The sequence below is a fragment of the Panthera tigris genome, chromosome A2, assembly GCF_018350195.1.
Source record: "Panthera tigris isolate Pti1 chromosome A2, P.tigris_Pti1_mat1.1, whole genome shotgun sequence".
Classification (NCBI taxonomy): domain Eukaryota; kingdom Metazoa; phylum Chordata; class Mammalia; order Carnivora; family Felidae; genus Panthera; species Panthera tigris.
Genome location: NC_056661.1, coordinates 64,294,570 through 64,312,705, shown reverse-complemented (window position 1 = coordinate 64,312,705; position 18,136 = coordinate 64,294,570). Strand labels below are relative to the sequence as shown.

Sequence of the window (18,136 nt, the reverse complement as noted above, 5' to 3'; positions counted from 1 at the left end):
GCAGTTGGCTAAGCTCCCATTCCAGCTCCTTCCCTTATCAGGCACTCACATTCTGGAGTTGGAATACGTACATTTCCAGCTGCCAAAGGCCCCAGTAACTCACACCCAGGAATGGCCATTCCTTATTTGGGACCATGGAATTATTCAAAATACCAACCCCCCAGGAAGCCCAGGTAGCTCCACCTAGCTAAGGGCATGCCACCTACTGTCCACAAGGCACCTCCTGTGGTTCCAGTTTGCTGTCACCCTGTCCCTGGATGCAGACTGCTGTGTGGCCCCAGCCGGCAGCCTTCCCCTTTGGAGTTGTAAGAGTTCTGCCTTTCAACTATCTGAATTCCTTTGTGTTGTGTGTGACAGAAGTTAAACCCTCACTCTTGGCAGTTCTGTTCCTGGGAATCTGAGAGAGGCTTATATATGAATGTTTATAGCAGCACTATTCACACTAGTAAGAAACTGGAAACAACTCAAATACCCATCAAGCAGTCAATGGATAGACTGCAGTGTATTTGTAACCGGAGTTCAATAAAATCTGATGTATCCATACAGTGGAATGTAATAAAATGTGGTATATCCACACAGTGGATGCTACTCAGCAAGAAGAAGGACAGATTTGATGCCTGCAACAACAGTGTGCTGAAATCTCAAAAACCTGGCAGGTGAAAGGAACCAGACACTATGACTCATACTCTATGATTCCATTCACATGAAATTCTATAAAAAGCAAGTAAAAGGAGCGCCCGGGTGGCTCAGTCGGTTGAACGCCTGACTTCGGCTCAGGTCATGATCTCGCGGTTTGTGAGTTCGAGCCCCGCGTCGGGTCTGTGCGGACAGCTCGGAGCCTGGAGTCTGCTTGGGATTTTGTGTCTCCCTCTCTCTCTGCCCCTCCCCTGCTCACATGCTGTCCTTCTCTCAAAAATAAATAAAGATTTTAAAAAAATATTAAAAAAAAGAAAACTATTGTGACAGAAACCAGATCAACAGTTGCCTGGGAACGAGGTGTATGATGGGGACTGAGAAGTAAACTATTCAGTTAAAAAAAGGGGCTTTTAATTACATGTAAACTAAAACCACTAAAACAATGTAAACACTAAAACTGAACTGAAAACGCTATACAATCAATATGATAAAACAAAACTAATTTAACCAGGAAGGAAAATCCATACAAGCCAGTATTTCTAAGCCACCCTTTTCTTCCTAGTACTTTTTTTTTTCAATCTCTACATCCAACATGGGGCTTGAACTCACAACCCCGAGATCATGCTCTTTCAACTGATCGAGACTGGTAGTACTTCTAGGACTTCTTCAACACTGACTACCCCAAGCCCAAATCCGCTTGTCAATTCTTCACAAATTTATTGTTTCATTTTTTTTTAACGTTTGTTTATTACTGAGAGACAGAGAGAAACCGAGCATGAGTGAGGGAGGGGCACAGAGAGAGGGGGAGACACAGAATCCGAAGCAGGCTCCAGTCTCTGAGCTGTGAGCACAGAGCCTGATGCGGGGCTCGAACTCACAAACCACGAGATCATGACCTGAGCCATCCAGGAGCCCCTGTTGTTTGTTTAAAAGGTCAAAAGCTGCCTGCACTGGTCACTTCCTCAGATCTTCGTTCTCTTGTAAGACTCCCATAAATGTGTACAAATTTAATAAAATTTGTGTGCTTTTCTCTTGTTGATCGATCTCTGTTAGTTTTCATTTCAGACCCAGCCGGGGATCCTAAAAGGGGCAAGGAAAACGGTTTCCTCCCCTACACTAGGAATAATTATTTTTGGTATAGTTCACAAACTTCATTCTGTTAATGATACAATCTCGTTTGTGAGAGAATTTTTTAATAGTCTTACTATTTTAAATGTTTCCATAAAATTACCTGGAATTTTTGTCAAGTTTCATTTTATGGCTTATAAATTTGGAATTATTAGCATATTGAATTGGCTCCTCTGAAGCGTATCTTTTTAGTTGAGAAAATTCTCTCCACAGATGCTGAGATACGACACAACAAACCCAGAGAAAATACGTTAAATGGAAAGACATGCTCATTTCTAATCATGGTTTGCATGGGTATGCCAAATATTTTCATAGGTACTATCTTTATAGTAACATAGAGCAACCTTCCTCAATACCTATGTTTTAAGACAAAATTCACCAAATTTTTGTTTCTCTTGACAATTTTTTTGAGTGCTCACTGAATTCAAATGTTAGAAAAATCACAGGGCTTCTTAACTTTGTGTCATTTCTGTACAGGGTATCAAGAGATCCAATTTAGCATATGAGCTCAATCAAAATAGTCTTCCCACACACTGATATATCCCAACACACAATGATTAAGTCTGAAAATTAAATCAAACACAGTGGTGGCCCCGCTGTGCAATTCGCTGTCTCTCCAGAGCCATCTAAGTACCGTCTGGATCACAGGTTTGGTTTTCACAACGGTAACTTTCTAAAGCGCCAAAAGCTAAAGTTTTTTTTCTATCTTTTGAACACCGTGATTAAAGATTTTGAATGATTCTGAAAGAAATATACAGCCAAAATATAGACAATGCCGTTATTTAAAAAAAAAATACGTTGGGGCGCCTGGGTGGTTCAGTCAGTTAAGCGTCTGACTTCTGCTCAGGTCATGATCTCGTGGTTCGTGGGTTCGAGCCCCATGTCGGGCTCTGTGCTGACAGCTCAGAGCCCGGAGCCTGCTTCAGATTCTGTGTCTCCCTCTCTCTGCCCCTCCCCTGCTTGTGCTCTGTCTCTGTCTCTCTTTCAAAAATAAATAAATATTTAAAATATACATCAAAAAACACCATTAGGCACTTAGGTTGACTCTACAGATCTTCTGAGATTAAACTGTTTCTGAAGAAAATCCAACTGGTGAAAGAGGCACCAACGAATCTGCCAGGTTTTTTTAATTCACAAAATGATGTGCTTAGATTATTTTTAAAATATTGGCAATTACAGCTTCCGTATTTATTTCTAGGATATCACAGTTTGTTTGGACGCAATTACAAATATGTGTGCCACAACGAACTTCAAATGCATTTCGACTCTACTGGTTTATTAAGTTAACAATATTATGTTTTTTTTAATAATGCTCTGCTCTGCCAAGAATGTATTCATAATAGCAAACAATTATTCTACTTCCGACCTTGAACTTTTAAAAATACGTTTAGAACAGAATGAGCAATTGCTTTAGATGTTTTACCTTTGATGGAATTAATTTCCAAAAGTTTTGCTTTGATCCCAGGAACGGAATTTCAAACAAAACAAAATGAAACAAAACAAACAAACAAACAAACAAAACCCTCACTTTGTTTTTGTTCTGAATTGATTTTCTATCTGAAGCATAGGAGAAACTGACAGAAAAGGGACATTATTTAATTTTTTTGGTGTGTTTTTCTTCTGCTATTGGAGACAACACATTGCCAGCTGTTGGTTTACCTTTTGTACGACTATAAAAACCCTGCAATGGAAAATGGGTGGTGTTCACCCAGAGTAAGTGAGCTCTCCATGAGAATTCATGGTTCAGAGATGCACAGGTAAGCATACCTTCTATCATCACACATGTGAAATCACTGTCTTTAGACAGTCTTCTTAAAATTACTACTAACTTCTGAACTGGAAGCGATGGTTTCTTAAGTAGATTTATGTGTCCCAGTTTTTCTGTATCTGTTCAGTGAATTCACTGTGGCCCCATCAGCAACTAGACAAAGTTTGTGAAAATTACAAGTCCATTATCAATAGTCTCGAGAAACAGAAAGTCAATACTATTTGCTAAATTCTCCCTTTCTTTATAATTTCATTCTTTTCCTTCCTCTCTCTCTCCCTCTCTCTTTTAGCTCATTGCTAATAAAATGATTAGTTGCAAAACAGGAGAGGTCCACGCTCAGCTCCAAGCTCTGGGATGGCTCATTTCTGTGCACAGCAAGCACGTTCTCAGGATCCCCTATAGTGCCAGACTTCTACATGTACTTATGAGACTAGGCTTGTGTTGCTTCTTCGGGGTAGGGTTGTCAATTTTCATCTTTTTGGTAATTTCAAATGATTGATGTCTTCCAGTTGACTTAGAAACCGTAAAGGCACTGTCAGCTTAAGTCATGGAGAAGAGCTAATTCCAATGAGGTGAACTTTACTTGCATCTCAACATATGCATTAAACATACTTACATTCCTTCAGAACACAAAACAAAAACCAACTTCTCATCAGGCTGGTTAGAATTTGTCAACATTTCACCAGTAGGTAAAAGACCCCTTTCTAACAGGCACTGGATTTCCTTTTAATTACTATTATTTTTTAAATACATTTACTTTCTCTACAAAGTTATTCTAATGTTAAGACTAGACTGGACAAAAATGGATTTCTTGAAAACAAGTATCTTTTTATTCTCCCCTGCTTATAAAATCTTAATGAATGAGCCCTTCCTTCAGGCTTTTCATTACTCATGGGGCCTGGAGGGAATAACTCAATATCTTCATTATTCTGCGGCTCTTATCTGAGATAATGAACGTCAGGCTGCCTGGGTGATAATCATTTCATGGAGCCTGGGGATTGAAGCCGTTTCATGAGAGATGTTTCTGGCATTCAAGATGGTTCAGAGCCCAGAGAAGACATGGGGTCGAGGGTCAGTAAAGTATTCACAAGAGCTAAAGAGACAAAATTTCCTCCCAGGGTTTCTAGAAGCATGGTATGGTCAGTAATTCTCTCAAGGCAAGGATGGGCAGCTGGTCTCCCTCAGTTTACTTTAGTTAGATGAGATCAAGACCTTAGGGATACATAATCAAGAAACGTTATATTTTACATTTTCATCTGCCCAGCCATCCCCATCTGTGGGCATGGCAGGGGACAATGGAGTATGAAATGAGCAAGTTCTGTCCCCTAGCCCTGGGGCTGTCCACTGCCATTTGGGAAAGACCAGGCCAACAAAGGATGGCTCCTCAGGGTGGTGGATGCCGGGGAGGGGTGCCTGAGAACAGGCCGGTAAGGAGCTTTGGCACTGGTCCTTGAAGACAGATGGGTTTTGCTTCTTCCAGAAGGGCTGCAAGGCATTTCAGGTGAACTGAGCAACCAGGGAAAAGCAGGGGTAGGAATGTGCCCACAGGTCTGTGTACATTCACCACGGGGAAGGCAGGTAGAGGGAGACCAGGCGGGGGTGCTCTGTGGACAAGCTGGGAAGCTGTGTGGGCACTGAGCCTTTCCTTCCAAGGGGCCACTGAGAGGGCTCCAAAAATCTAACTGCTAGGAGATAAATGAATTTGCGGTTTTCAGGGGGAAATGTGCCACACTTTTTCTAAATACAGCTGACCCTTAAACAACATGGAGGTCATGGGCACGGACAATCCACACAGTCAAAAACCTGCATATAACTTTTGACTTTCCTGAAACTTGACTACAAAGAGCCTACTGTTGACCCAAAGCCTGACCAATGACATGAACAGTTGATGAATGCATATTGTGTATGTTATATGTAGTATATACTGTATTCTTATAATAAAGTAAGCCAGGGAAAAGAAAATGCTTTTCAGAAAATTATAAGGAAGATGGGGCACCTGGGTGGCTGGGTCGGTTGAGTGTCCGACTTCCGCTCAGGTCACTATCTCGCGGTTTTTGTGTTCAAGCCCCGTGTTGGGCTCTGTACTGACAGCTCAGAGCCTGGAACCTGCTTCGGATTCTGTGTCTCCCTCTCTCCCTGCCCTTCCCTTGCTCTCTCTCTGTTTCTCTCTCTCTCTCAAAAATAAACATTAAAAATTAAAAAAAAAAAAAGAAAATTAAAAGGAAGAGAAAAGGCATTAGAGTCCTATACCATGTTTATTGAAAGAAAATCTCTGAAGTGTGCAGTTCAAACCCATGTTGTTCAAGGGTCAACTGTATCAATCACATTTATTTTATGTGCTAAGGCATTTCCTCTGATTTAAATAATAGAAGTTTTAAAATTTTCTAAAGGTACATGTGTGTGTATACATACCATTTGACCTGTTTCCTTTTTTAAGTTTATTTATTTGGAGAGAGACAGAGACAGTGCAAGTGGGAGAGAGAGGGGCAGAGAGAGAATCTCAAGCAGGTTCCGCACTGCCAGCACAGAGCCTGATTCGGGGCTCGAGCCCACGAAGAAGCCGTGAGATCGTGATCTGAGAGGAAACCAAGGGTCGGACGCTTAACCGATTCAGCCACCCAGGCGCCCCTGATCTGGTTCCTTTTAGAGATGAGCAAAGTGAGGCCCAGATGTGTTCGGTGGAACCGTCAGCAGCCGCGGTGGCTGGAACCGAAGCCAGCAAGCCTGCCGAGGGCTCCAGGCTGTCTTGGGGATTCTCAGATCCCCCTGCCCGGCTTTTATGTGTCTCTCGGTCCGCATGAGTGGGAGGTGACAGGGGGCCTTCTGTCTGTGGATCTGCAAAGAATAACTGCGTACCTTTGTTTTAAGCGAAGTTTTTCTTTCTGTGCACCCAAAGCGGACTGCTGAATAATGACCTCGGAGACATTTATGCATTAGTCCCAAAGAATAATCGAATGTTAGCCCTCTAGGGCCCTCTAAGTCACCTGGTCCGGTCCATACCTGAATTCAACACCACGGACTCTGAACGCTTTTGAGGAACTGTTCCAACAGTCAGAAGCATCTCTGTCAGCCTTTCCGTGGCCACCCACACACCGTAGCCTTTTCTTGCAGAGGTGACCTGCATGCAAACGCACCAGCATTTGGGGGTTCTCGAGGGTGGAATCTAAAATATACCTACTGTGGTCCGCTCCTCACATGACCACAGAGTTGTTCAAACAATGGCCACTGTCCCCCCCCCCCCCCCCCTCCCGCCAGCCGATGTTCGGAGCATTCGAGTCACAACACAGGTTAAAATACAGACCATGTCCTCATGGGCCTACATTTCTTATGATCTATGACATCTGATTGCTTCTCATTAAAGAATTGGTGATATTTTTCTCCCATCTGATAATGCTTTACTCCATGATGGCTGATGTGCTTTTAGTAGACTCTTCACAAATGTGATTAAAGATAAATTCCGTACACAGCTGTCAGGGTTACCAAATTGCAACCCCTCTTAAGTGAAGGCATTTGTTTTGGAAAAGATGAGATACAATTTTCAGAACTGGTGGTTTATGGCTCCCTCCTGGGGTAATGGGCTCTTTTATACCTGAAGTTTATCTTCCTGAAAGACAAATAAAACGTGTGGGTTTTCTGTTAGTGAAAGAGCAGAATGTGTCTACTGATCAACAAAGAGAGTATTTTATATCCCCTCGTGCACCCGCTGGAAGTCCTCGCAGAGAATATTCATTGGCTCATTCTCCTGGAGACGGAGACGGATTAGGGAAGCCATCCACGGGGCTCCTTATCCTCACAATGTCAGCCTATTTCTACCAGAATGCATCCCATGTAAGCGTTCTGGATGCGGTTCAAGCCACCTCTGGTAATGGAGCCATTGATCACGCCATGGATGTGGTGAAGATATCTGCCTGCTTTGGAATGAATGGCTTTATTGTATATTGTGACAATTGATTTCCCTTTTGCTGAGGACACGGGCTGGGAATATTTTAGGCCACCGTATTAATGACCAAGCAGCTTTTAGCAGATGAATAATGGCCAAGGACTATGAATGGATCATCTTCTAGAGGGCAGAGGGCCCTGCCTGTGAGGCACCACTGGAAACCTAACCTCTTCTAAGGCCGGGAAACTACAGCCGAGCTTGTGGTACAGCTTCCGGGGCTCCGTGCAAAACAATCTGGTGATGGCTTTACTTTTTAGAGTTACAACCAGACGTGGGGCTCTAGGAGGCCGCAAACAGTCCTGAGCCTTCGGTCCGCGGAACGTGTTGTGTTCAACCCTCACGCCAACCCTGCAGGGCACCTACGGGTTGTCCCCCCATCTGCAGGGGAAGAAACGGAAGTCACTAAGAAAATTAAACAAGGGGACAGGGATTCACCTGGGAAGTCACATCTGCTTAGCTCCAAAGCCAGGATTTCCACCCTGCGGCTTCAAAACATTTAGTCTCACTTGACCACTTGAAATGCCGAGCAAAGCCTTTGTCTTCCAATGGAGCCTACTACGTCCTTTTCCAAGGGTTCCCAGCCCCACACCCGAACGAATGCTGCAGTTTAAATATATTTGTGCCAAATAAATAAATAAATAAATTTGTGCCACTTCCGTCCTAAAGACTCTTCTCGGGCGCCTCACTGCCTTGGGACTTAATCTGACCTCACATGTGGCAGCAAGGTTCTTGGTGAGCTCGTCTGTGCCCCAGCTCTCTCCTACCTCCAAGGCCTGTGGGACTATCCCAGCCCCTAACCGGGTGCCTTGGCTCCTGCCCAGGACCCCAACTCTTGGTTCCTCCTGCTTCTAGAGCCCCCAGAGTGCTCCTCCCTCCTCTCCCATGTGCTTCTCAGCTCAGGAGCAGCAGGGGCGGGGTGGGGGGGTCCTGGTTCCCTCACAGGATCTGTGTTTCCAGAACTCTTCCCTTCTGCCAATGTATCTCCTATAGTACACAGTGAGGATCAGTCAGTATTATGACCACTTCTAAACCCATCATGTAATGTAACTGTTACAAGATATCCACATATGTAGCCATGTGTCCATTACACAAGAACAAAAAGGGTGCAGAGAAATCAAGCTGCTTGATCAAGCTTCTACTCTGGACACCTCACTGGATTACCGGGCAGGGCAAGAACTCCTTCTCACATCGATGATTTTCAGAACCATTTAAATCCTGTTCAAAGCGATCTTGTTAAGAAGGCAGCAAAGCATAACACGTTGCGGAAAAAAATGCCACGAGACATTTCAGGGTTTAGGTGCCCGCTATTAAAAACAATAAGCAACAATTTCTATAAATTAAATTAACAAAAGGTTTAGCAAGGTTATCACAAAAGCAGAAGCTTTTGCTCATGTGCATGACCTTCTGTAAAACAACGTGATGATACGCATCACAATCATAAAAATGTTCCAAACCTTTGACCTGATCATCTCACTGCTGGGAATTTATCCAAATGAAATGATTCAAAAACAAATAAGGGCCACGCACACGGTCATGTTTACTGCAGTCTCACTCAGGTTTTCCCCTCTCCCTCGCCGTGGTCATCATAAATCCGAGCAAAGTAGCAGACGCAAGTTATTTACAGGACAACGTCCCCTCTACACTATGAGCTCATTACAGGCAGGCACCATAACTTGCCTCATCTTTGGGTCTGCAGTAGAATAAATAGGAATTGACTCAAGGTTTTATAAAAGCAACACACGCAGGGGCACACGCACGCACATACACACACACACACACACACACACACACACACACACACGATTCTCTCCAATAATCTGAAAGAAGAGCCAATTATTCAACAAAAGAACATATTTAATTATGGTGTCTCCCCAATTCTTACATCAGACTTCAAGGTGATTAGGAGCTGTGGCTTTGGAGAAGCAACAGTGAAATTAACTTTCTGTAAGAAGCAGGCCAGAGAGGGGCGCCTGGGGGGCTCAGTCGGTTAAGCATCCAACTCTGGCCCGGCTCATGGTCTCAAGGTTCTTGGGTTCATGTCCCGCGAAGAGCTCTGTGTGGACAGCTCGGAACCTGAAGCCTGTTTCAGATTCTGTGTCTCCCTCTCTCCGTCCCTCCCCTGCTCACACTCTGTCTCTCTCTCAAAAATAAATAAACATTAAAAAAAACAAAAACAAAAACAAAAATAAAAAAAGCAGGCTAGCGAAGGTTTTCCAGGTGAGGACAGTTGAACACATGTCTGCACCAAGAAGGGATACAAAAAAGGGACACCAGGTCTGGTCCTCAGCAAGATCAAAGGTACCATGTAAAGGAGAAATGGCCAAACCTGGTGGACACTAGTTTGTGACCTGAGTCCCTGCTTTGTCTGAAATTGATGACCAAATGCAGTTCAGTCCGACTTTAGGAAACATACCAAAAATTAAACAATTTTTTTAAAAAAATCTGCTATCATACACTTTCTGTCTAGAAGTTTACAAGTACCGCATACTTAACTCAGAAAAACAGTTCTTCATAATAATCAGGTAGCAACCACTGTGGGCCGGTCTGCGTCTGGCTTGGTTTATTCACCTTACAGATCAGATTCTGTCCCAATGTTTACAAACCAAAGTGTCCTTTTAAGCTGCTCGCAAATTTACAAAGAAGAGCTGCTAATGCAAAGGTCTCAGGAGGAATGGAAGCGAAGTAAGCTCCTGAAGTCAAGCACACACCCCCTCTCCATCCCTCCTCTTTCCCTAACTTGTCAGAAAGGAGAAGACCCAGGAGGGATTGGGGTTTCTCTGATGACCCAGAGAATCTGAGCCTGGAAGGTACAACCTCAAGCCCAGAGTGTTAGGTAGGGGAGTGAGGAGAAACGTCAGGGGACGTCCAAAAGCTTCCCTCCAGAATAAATAATTGATGCTCACTGGGCTTTATGAGGATTAATGGCATGCCATCCGACTCGTTATTCCCACAGCACCAGAATGTAGGCAAAACAGAAGGCATGTTGGCACTCTGGTCATTTTGATCTATGCTGGGAAATGCTGACGGAAGTTGAATGAAACTTGGACATTTGTTAAAAACAAAATTCACTTATGGATCATTCTTTGAATGGAACTTGGACATTTGTAAAAAAAATTCATTTATGGATCATTCTTTGAATAGAACTTGGACATTTGTAAAAAAATTCATTTATGGATCATTCTCCAGCAAATTGTTCACTAGGAAGTCACTTCCTCTGAAAATCAGCATTGTGGCGTATCCCTCTTGGCAGGTCAGATTTATTACCCTTCTCGCTCTTGCTTTGGCTGCTGGGAAGCTCAGAGTCGAACCTGCTGTCCACCTGCAGGGGCACATGCGTCGGCAGGTGGAGACCACAGATCGGGGCAGCCTTTTGACTTGCCATGCGGTCGTTTCTCTCTGCCCCGATGTTTCAATGTGTAAAATATTACTACGTGTTATATATTTCCAGAAACTCTAAAATGTCCAGAGAAACACCAAGTGTAAAAGAATGCATCCGGAAATGCATCCAATTCTCCGAATGATCTCATTCGTGTCTAAAACCTCACAGGTCCTCTGTGTGCTTCTTTCTCCTTACCCTTGACCAGGAGGACATATCAAAGGAGAGAAAAAACCATTGTGTCTGAAACAGGTGGTTCTCGAAGGGAGGTCCCCACACCGGCAGCAACAGAAACACCCAGGAGCGTGGCAGCTCTTGATCTCTGGGTCGGGAGTTCAAGCCCCAGAATGAGTGTAAAGCTTTAAAAACATGCAAATTCTCACAGTGCCTGGGTGGCTCAGTCGGTTAAGCATCAGACTCTTGATCTCCGCCCAGGTGGTGATGCCACGGTTCGTGAGTTTGAGCCCTGAGTCGGGCTCTGTGCTGACAGTGCAGAGGCTGCTTAGGATTCTCTCTCTCTCTGCCCCTCCCTTGCTTATGTGCTCTCTCTCCCTCTCTCAAAATAAATAAAAACTTAAAAAATTTTAAAAACAAATGCAAATTCTTAGACCCCAGGCCAAACCTTCCGGATCAGGAACTCTGGGGGTGGAGAGCCCAACTGGTCCATGTTTTAGCAAGTCCTGGAGGCAATTCTGATGCCCACCATGGTTTAGCTGGGTGAAAGGTGTGTCCTGGAGCCTGAGATCCCTGCAGAGCACTGTAGGTGCAGGAGACCCGCAGGCACCCAGTGACCTCTGTTCTCCCTGCATTCGCAGCCCCAGGTCCCGGGAAGCTGAATCATCAAAAGGAAGAGTCTAGAATGACAAGGAGAAGCAACACTTGAAGGAGGCAGAGAGGTATCTATAGCACAAGCGAGGAAAAAATCAAATGGCGGTTGTGTGCGGGGAGCTCGACTACGGACAGGGTAAGTGCATCCGAAGCCACCCGCCAGTTTCCTGGCTTTGTATTCCTCTGTTTCTCCCTGACTGCCTTTTTCACGTTAGATAAATATTTTTAGTGGGCCATGTTGAGTTCCTTTGTTGATTTTAATTAGTGTTCGAAGAATTCAAATACGCACCCGAATTTATCACAGTCTACTGTGGATTCACACTAATTTAATTTCACTAAAACAGATCCAAGTTTTTTCCCCTCTCATGTCTGCTCTAGAAGTAGGCCCTGTCACACAGCTGCAATGTTATGGAAGTAGATGAGGGGGACAGCAGCTCAGTATGCAAGCCTCGGGGACAAGACTTGTCTCTCTGATCAATGGAAGGAGGAGAAGGACACTGAGGTCCAAAGAGTTGCGAATCCCCATCACCTTTTTCCTCTCTTTTTTATCTCTCCACTTGCTTTCTATGTGTTGGAATTGTTTAGTCATTTATCAGAAAGATATATTCCATTTCCCCCCAAATATAAGGGCTGCTTTGCCCTGGCTTAAGAAGTGTTGTTTGATGAACGGCGTTTCTTAATTTTAACAAAGTCCAATTTACCAATCCTTTCATCGTGGTGAATATTTTGAGTGTTCTCTTAAGTTAATCTTTCCCTACTCAAAATCATAAAGACGGTCTCCTATGTCTTCCTCTAAGAGTATTATTATTTTAACTTTCCTATCTAAATGCTATTTGGAATTTTTTTTTTTCAACAGTGTGACACAAAAGGCAAGGTACCCTCCTACCTTCTACCCAATCAACCTAGCACCGTTTGTTGGAACGATTCTCCACAGTACTGCGGTATCAGCATAATCTCCTGGTCTTTATTTCTGGGTCTTTTCTGATTCTATCCTGCTCTCATTTGTCAGTCTTTTTATCTTTGGGATGTTCATTACGTTCACCGTGTACCTGTTCCAGCTTTTGTGGTTCTCCTTCAGTATTTCCCTGGCTACTCTTTAACATTTACGTTCCCGTGTGGATTTGAGAATCGGTTTGGTAATATCCACACACGCGCACAGACACCACTGGGCTTTTTTACCGGAATTGTGCTGAACCAATAGCTAAATTTGAGGCAGGCTGACGTTTTTACATTACTGACTCATCCAGTTATGAACATGGTACATCCTTCCACTTACTTAGGCCTTTTTTCATTTCTCTCAATAAAGCTTTAAGGTTTTTAACTGTGGCGGGGCACCTGGGGGGCTCAGTCGTTAAGCGTCTGACTCTTGATTTCAGCTCAGGTCACGGTTTCATGGTTCGTGAGATCAAGCCCCATGTCAGGCTCTGTGCTGTCAGCACGGAGTCAGCTGGGGATTCTCTCTCTTTGATTCTCTCCGCCCCTCCCTTGCCCTCTCTGTCTCTATCTCTCTCAAAATAAATAAAATTTTAAAAAATATTTCAAAAAAATTTTTAACGTTTATTTTTGAGAGACCCAGAGAGAGACAGAACACAAGTCGGGGAGGGGCAGAGAGAGAAGGAGACACAGAATCTGAAGCAGGCTCCCAGCTCTGACCTTTCAGCACAGAGCCTGACGCGGGGCTTGAACTCATGAACTGCAGAACCAAAGTCAGATGCTTAACCAACTGAGCCACCCAGGCGCCCCTAAAAAAACATTTTTAACCATGGCAATCTTGCCATATTGTGTTAGATTTACCTCTAGGTATTTAATATTCATGATGTTACTTGAAAGACTACCTTTTAATTCATTTCTATTTGCTGCTGGTATATAGAAATACCACTGATTTTTACATATTTATTTTGTACAACAACTCTGTATCAAGTATTAATTCCGATATTTGTAGTTTCCTTTATATTTTTAATGGACAAAATCATTTATCTTTAAATAGTGAAACACTTTAAAAGTATTTCCGTAAGATTGGTGTTATTTTTTTGGTAAAGATTTTGGAAAGGTTTTTCCTTGTAAGAAGGATCTTGGTATGAGTATCTCTCTCTCTCTCTCACACACACACACACACACACACACACCATTCAGTTCTGTCCAACTCACTACATGTGGTTTAATTGAGATCTTTTCCTACTCTCTGAAATACATGGGAGAAAAAAAAACTAATTCTTAGTGCTTCTCACAACATTTTCACAAAAGTGCCTCCAATCATTTAAAGTCTCAGTATTTTTCTTAAAAATTTTATAAAAGTTTTCATTTCCTTCCCCCCTCAAAAGCCGTATTTATTTTCTCGTGGAAATACGGTTGCAAAAAACTAGTTGACCCTGGAACAGTGCGGTTTAGGGCACTGACCCCTGTGCAGTCACAAATCTCTGTATGACTTTTGACTCCCCCCCCAAAACTTAACCACTCACAGCCTACGGGTTGACCAGAAGTCTTACTGATAGATCACACAAGGAGTTGATTAACACATATTTTGTATGCTGTATGTATTAAATGTCATACTCCTGAAGTTAGCTGGAGAAGAGAAAATGTTAAGAAAATCACGAGGAAGCAAAAACACATTTATAGAACTGTCCTATGTTTACTGGGAAAACATCTGTATGCAAGTGGACCCACAGTTTAAACCTGTGTCAGTCAAGGGTCAACTGTATTTTCAGAAGCACGGATACTCCAGCGAGATATACCACCTTTGTACTCAGGGCTTTATGCTCCTGGAAGTACGTTGTACTACCTCGGATATGTTCTTCCCCTTCAGACAATCAGAACTGATCCTAACAAGGCCCAGAGTCAAGGTCATGCCCCACTTGCATGCCTGTAGGGGAGCACACAGGTGCAGAACAGAGTCTCCCGATCTCCAATGTGGCAAGTGTCTGAGACAAAGGGGCTTTACTGGAACGAGTGCTGTGAACCTCATCTGTGAAGTGCGCCTGTTACCAGAGCACACCTGACATCTTGAAAGTCCGTATAAATAATATTCACTGTTTGTATCACTGCGAACAGCGGGGAGAAAAAAACGCAGTGCCACCCAAACCATTTTATCATAAGAAAATCCTTGGGAGATTGATCTACACAAGTCACCAAAGTGAATATATTAAGTGCACTTGATTTGTGATCATTTATTTATACCCCATGCATTCCAGGTTTCAAACTTTTGCTCCCTTGACGCAAGTGACTTTGACAGCTTGCAACTCAACTGTAATTTTCCTTCTGTCGGGAGAAGGAGATATTTAAGGCGATAGGTCAAAACATTAGAGTATGCAGAGTAAAGGCCTGTTTACTGAGATCAAGACTTAAAACCTTCCTTATTCCATCCAAGCTATGTCTATCCAAGCATTGAATTTTGTATAAGGCGCTGGTTTTTTAATATATTTTTTTAATGTTTATTTTTGCAGGGGAGGGGCAAGCAGGGGAGGGGCAGAAAAGGAAGGGAAGAGAGGATCTTAAGTAGGCTCTGAGCTGTCAGCGCAGAGCCTGATGCGGGGCTCGTACTCACAAACCATCAGATCGTGACCTGAGTCGAAGTCAGATGCTCAACCGACTGAGCCACCTGGGAGCCCCACGCATTGTTTTTGATGTCCTAGAATCTTGGATTCCACGTGTAATTTTTTCTTACAAAAACATTGTTTTACGTGTGTGCGTGGCAGGGATGAACTCTAAATTATTCACTAATCTCGGTCAATGATTACAGAGAACTCATGCTCACTAGAAACTCTTCATTTCTCAAGTCAATTTTTTGCTAGGAATGTCAAACGCCATTTAATCTATGAAGGTCAAAATACCCTATGGCCATTGGCGGCTGAAAAACCACATTCTATCTGGAGAATATGGTATAGCAAAACTTACTAGCATTTATACGATTAGGCACATTTAAATTTCTTCCTACTTGTACGCCTGAAAATAAAAAAGTTGTTGATGTTCTGACATAATTGGATCAAAACCTTTTAATACAAATCCTTCTAGAATCTGTAATCCTTCTTGAATCTGGTTTTAAAAAGCATATTTCTGCTCCTTCTAAGACTCTCGAATACACCATCCCCAAATCCTGCTTTATTCCATTCCATGCTGTCTCTCAAAGTAAGAATCCTTCAAATTTTAACATACACACATCAATAAGGAATTGGTTCAAAAACACACTGTGACTGCCACAGGGGCGGGGTGGGGAGTTGGGAGGGATAGGTGAAGGGGTTCCAGAGGTACAAACTTTCAGTTATAAAATCCATGTCAAAGGGGCTCCTGGGGGGCTCAGTCGGTTAAGCATCCGACTTTGGCTCAGGTCATGATCTCACGGTTTGTGGATTCGAGCCCCGCGTTGGGGTCTGTGCTGGCAGCTGGGAGACTGGAGCCTGCTTCAGATTCTGGGTCTCCCTCTCTCTCTCTGCCCCTCCCCTGCTCATGCTCTGTCTCTCTCGGTCTCAAAAACAAAACAAACATAAAAAAAAATTAAAATCCATGTCATGGAGATGAAAAAAAAGATAGTTTCTTTTGTTTAATGTGTATTTATTATTTTGAGAGAGAGAGAGAGATGCAAGCAGGGGAAGAGCAGAGAGAGAGGGACACACAGAATCCGAAACAGACTCCAGGCTCTGAGTTGTCAGCACAGGGCCCAATGCTGGGGCTCGAACCCACGGACTGCAAGATCACGACCTGAGCCAAAGTTGGACGCTTAACCGACTGAGCCACCCAGGCGCCCCCTGAAAAAAGATAATTTCTAAAGATAGTTCTCTGACTCTATACCTAACCGGGATAAATCCTAAGAGTAAAAAGAACTGCAAAGAAAGATCTTGAACTTTACTCAGTAGGCTTCATGCTGGTGATGGTATAAATAGAAGGTCTCCAGTGTACATTACGGGAAAGAACAAACTAGTAGATGTATGGATGGCACAGGGTTACAGACAGACATGGGGAAAAGCAGGGATAAAGACAGAGGTCAAAAGAGATACGCAAAACAGCAAAACGTTAGCCATAGGTAAATATCGTGAAAGGTATACACCTGTTCGTTGTGCCATTATAAATGGTTTTAAACCTTTATACAGTTTTCATGGATTGGATGGAGTGTCTGGGTGGCTCAGTGGGTGAATTCAGCATCCGACTCTTGATTTCAGCTCAGGTCATGATCTCACAGTTCGTGAGATCAAGCCCCAAGTCGGGCTCTGTGCTAACAGCGCGGAGCCTGCTTGGGATTCTCTCTCTCTCTCTCTCTCTCTCTCTCTCTCTCTCTCTCTCTCTTTCTCTCTCTGCCCCTTACTCGCTTATGTGCCCATGTGTACTCTCTTTCCCTGTCAAAATAAACATTTTTTAGTGTGTTTATTTTTGAGAGACAGAGGGAGAGAGCACGTGAGCAGGGGAGGAGTGAAGAGAGAGGGAGACAGAGGATCCAAAGCAGGCTCTGGGCTGATGGCAGTGAGCCCAACACAGGGCTCAAATTCATGAACTGAGAGATCATAACCTGAGCTGAAGTCAGATGCCTAACTGACTGACCCACCCAGGCGCCTTTAAATAAACTTTTTTTTTTTTTTAAAGTTTCAGGGATTGAAAATTCCTCAGAGATTGAAATCCCATCTTCTCATCTTTCAGAAACATCCAAAGATTCCCTATCAAACTCCAAAACTTTGTTTCTGATCGTGCGTGGCAAGAGAAATAACAGTATCTTAGATACTTAAGATACCAGATCTGTGGGCAACCCATATTTTAATCAATCACTAAACAGCACTGACTCAACAAGAGGTTACTTGTGCAGTACACAGCCCTGCACCCAGCCCCTGAGCTGGTGCTGCAGCCTAGAGATGAGCCGCCCTCATCTCCGAGGGACCCCAGGCACCGACCCACGCCTCTGCAGGTTTCCTTCACTCCACACCCCAGCGAGGGCCGCCAGCCTCTCTAGCAGCCTCTCCTTCCCCACCCCGACTCCATTCCTGCCAGTTCTAACAAACCCTAGCAGAGAAAGCCACACTGATGCCCTTCCCACCCCGCAGCTGTCCGTGTGACCTGATTTTGCAAAGAGCTTAGTCTGTGCTCAAACGCCCCCCACCCTGCTCGATCGCATGGAATCTCGTGGCATCATGCCCCGTGGTTTTCGTTCTTCAGGATTAACACACGCAGAACAGCGACCCCACGGAAAGCGCGCTCTACAAGAGCTCTAACGCTGTCCGCTTACGTTCAAAAGGCCGTGCAAACCACGCCTCCACAGGGTGGCCCTTTCCACCTCAAACGCAGCGAGCTTGGTCTTCCTGGACTATCCTTCTTCCCCAGAAACTCGACTCCCCCTCCTGCACCTGTATCATGGTGGTGAAGTCCGGTACCTACATCTACCTTGCGAAGGGTATCTCGGCGCCCCACCACCCACGCGGCTTTGACTGGCACGACTGCAGAACCTGAGCATCGTCTCAAACACCGGCAACAGCCCTGTGTAACC

The 18,136-nt window shown here is 43.9% G+C and overlaps 1 protein-coding gene across 1 annotated transcript in view; it reads right to left on the bottom strand.

Moving 5' to 3' along the window:
* Positions 1-18,136, bottom strand: part of VWC2 (von Willebrand factor C domain containing 2) — a 122,428-nt gene that overhangs the window by 80,095 nt on the left and 24,197 nt on the right. The gene's annotated exons all lie outside the window — the stretch shown is intronic.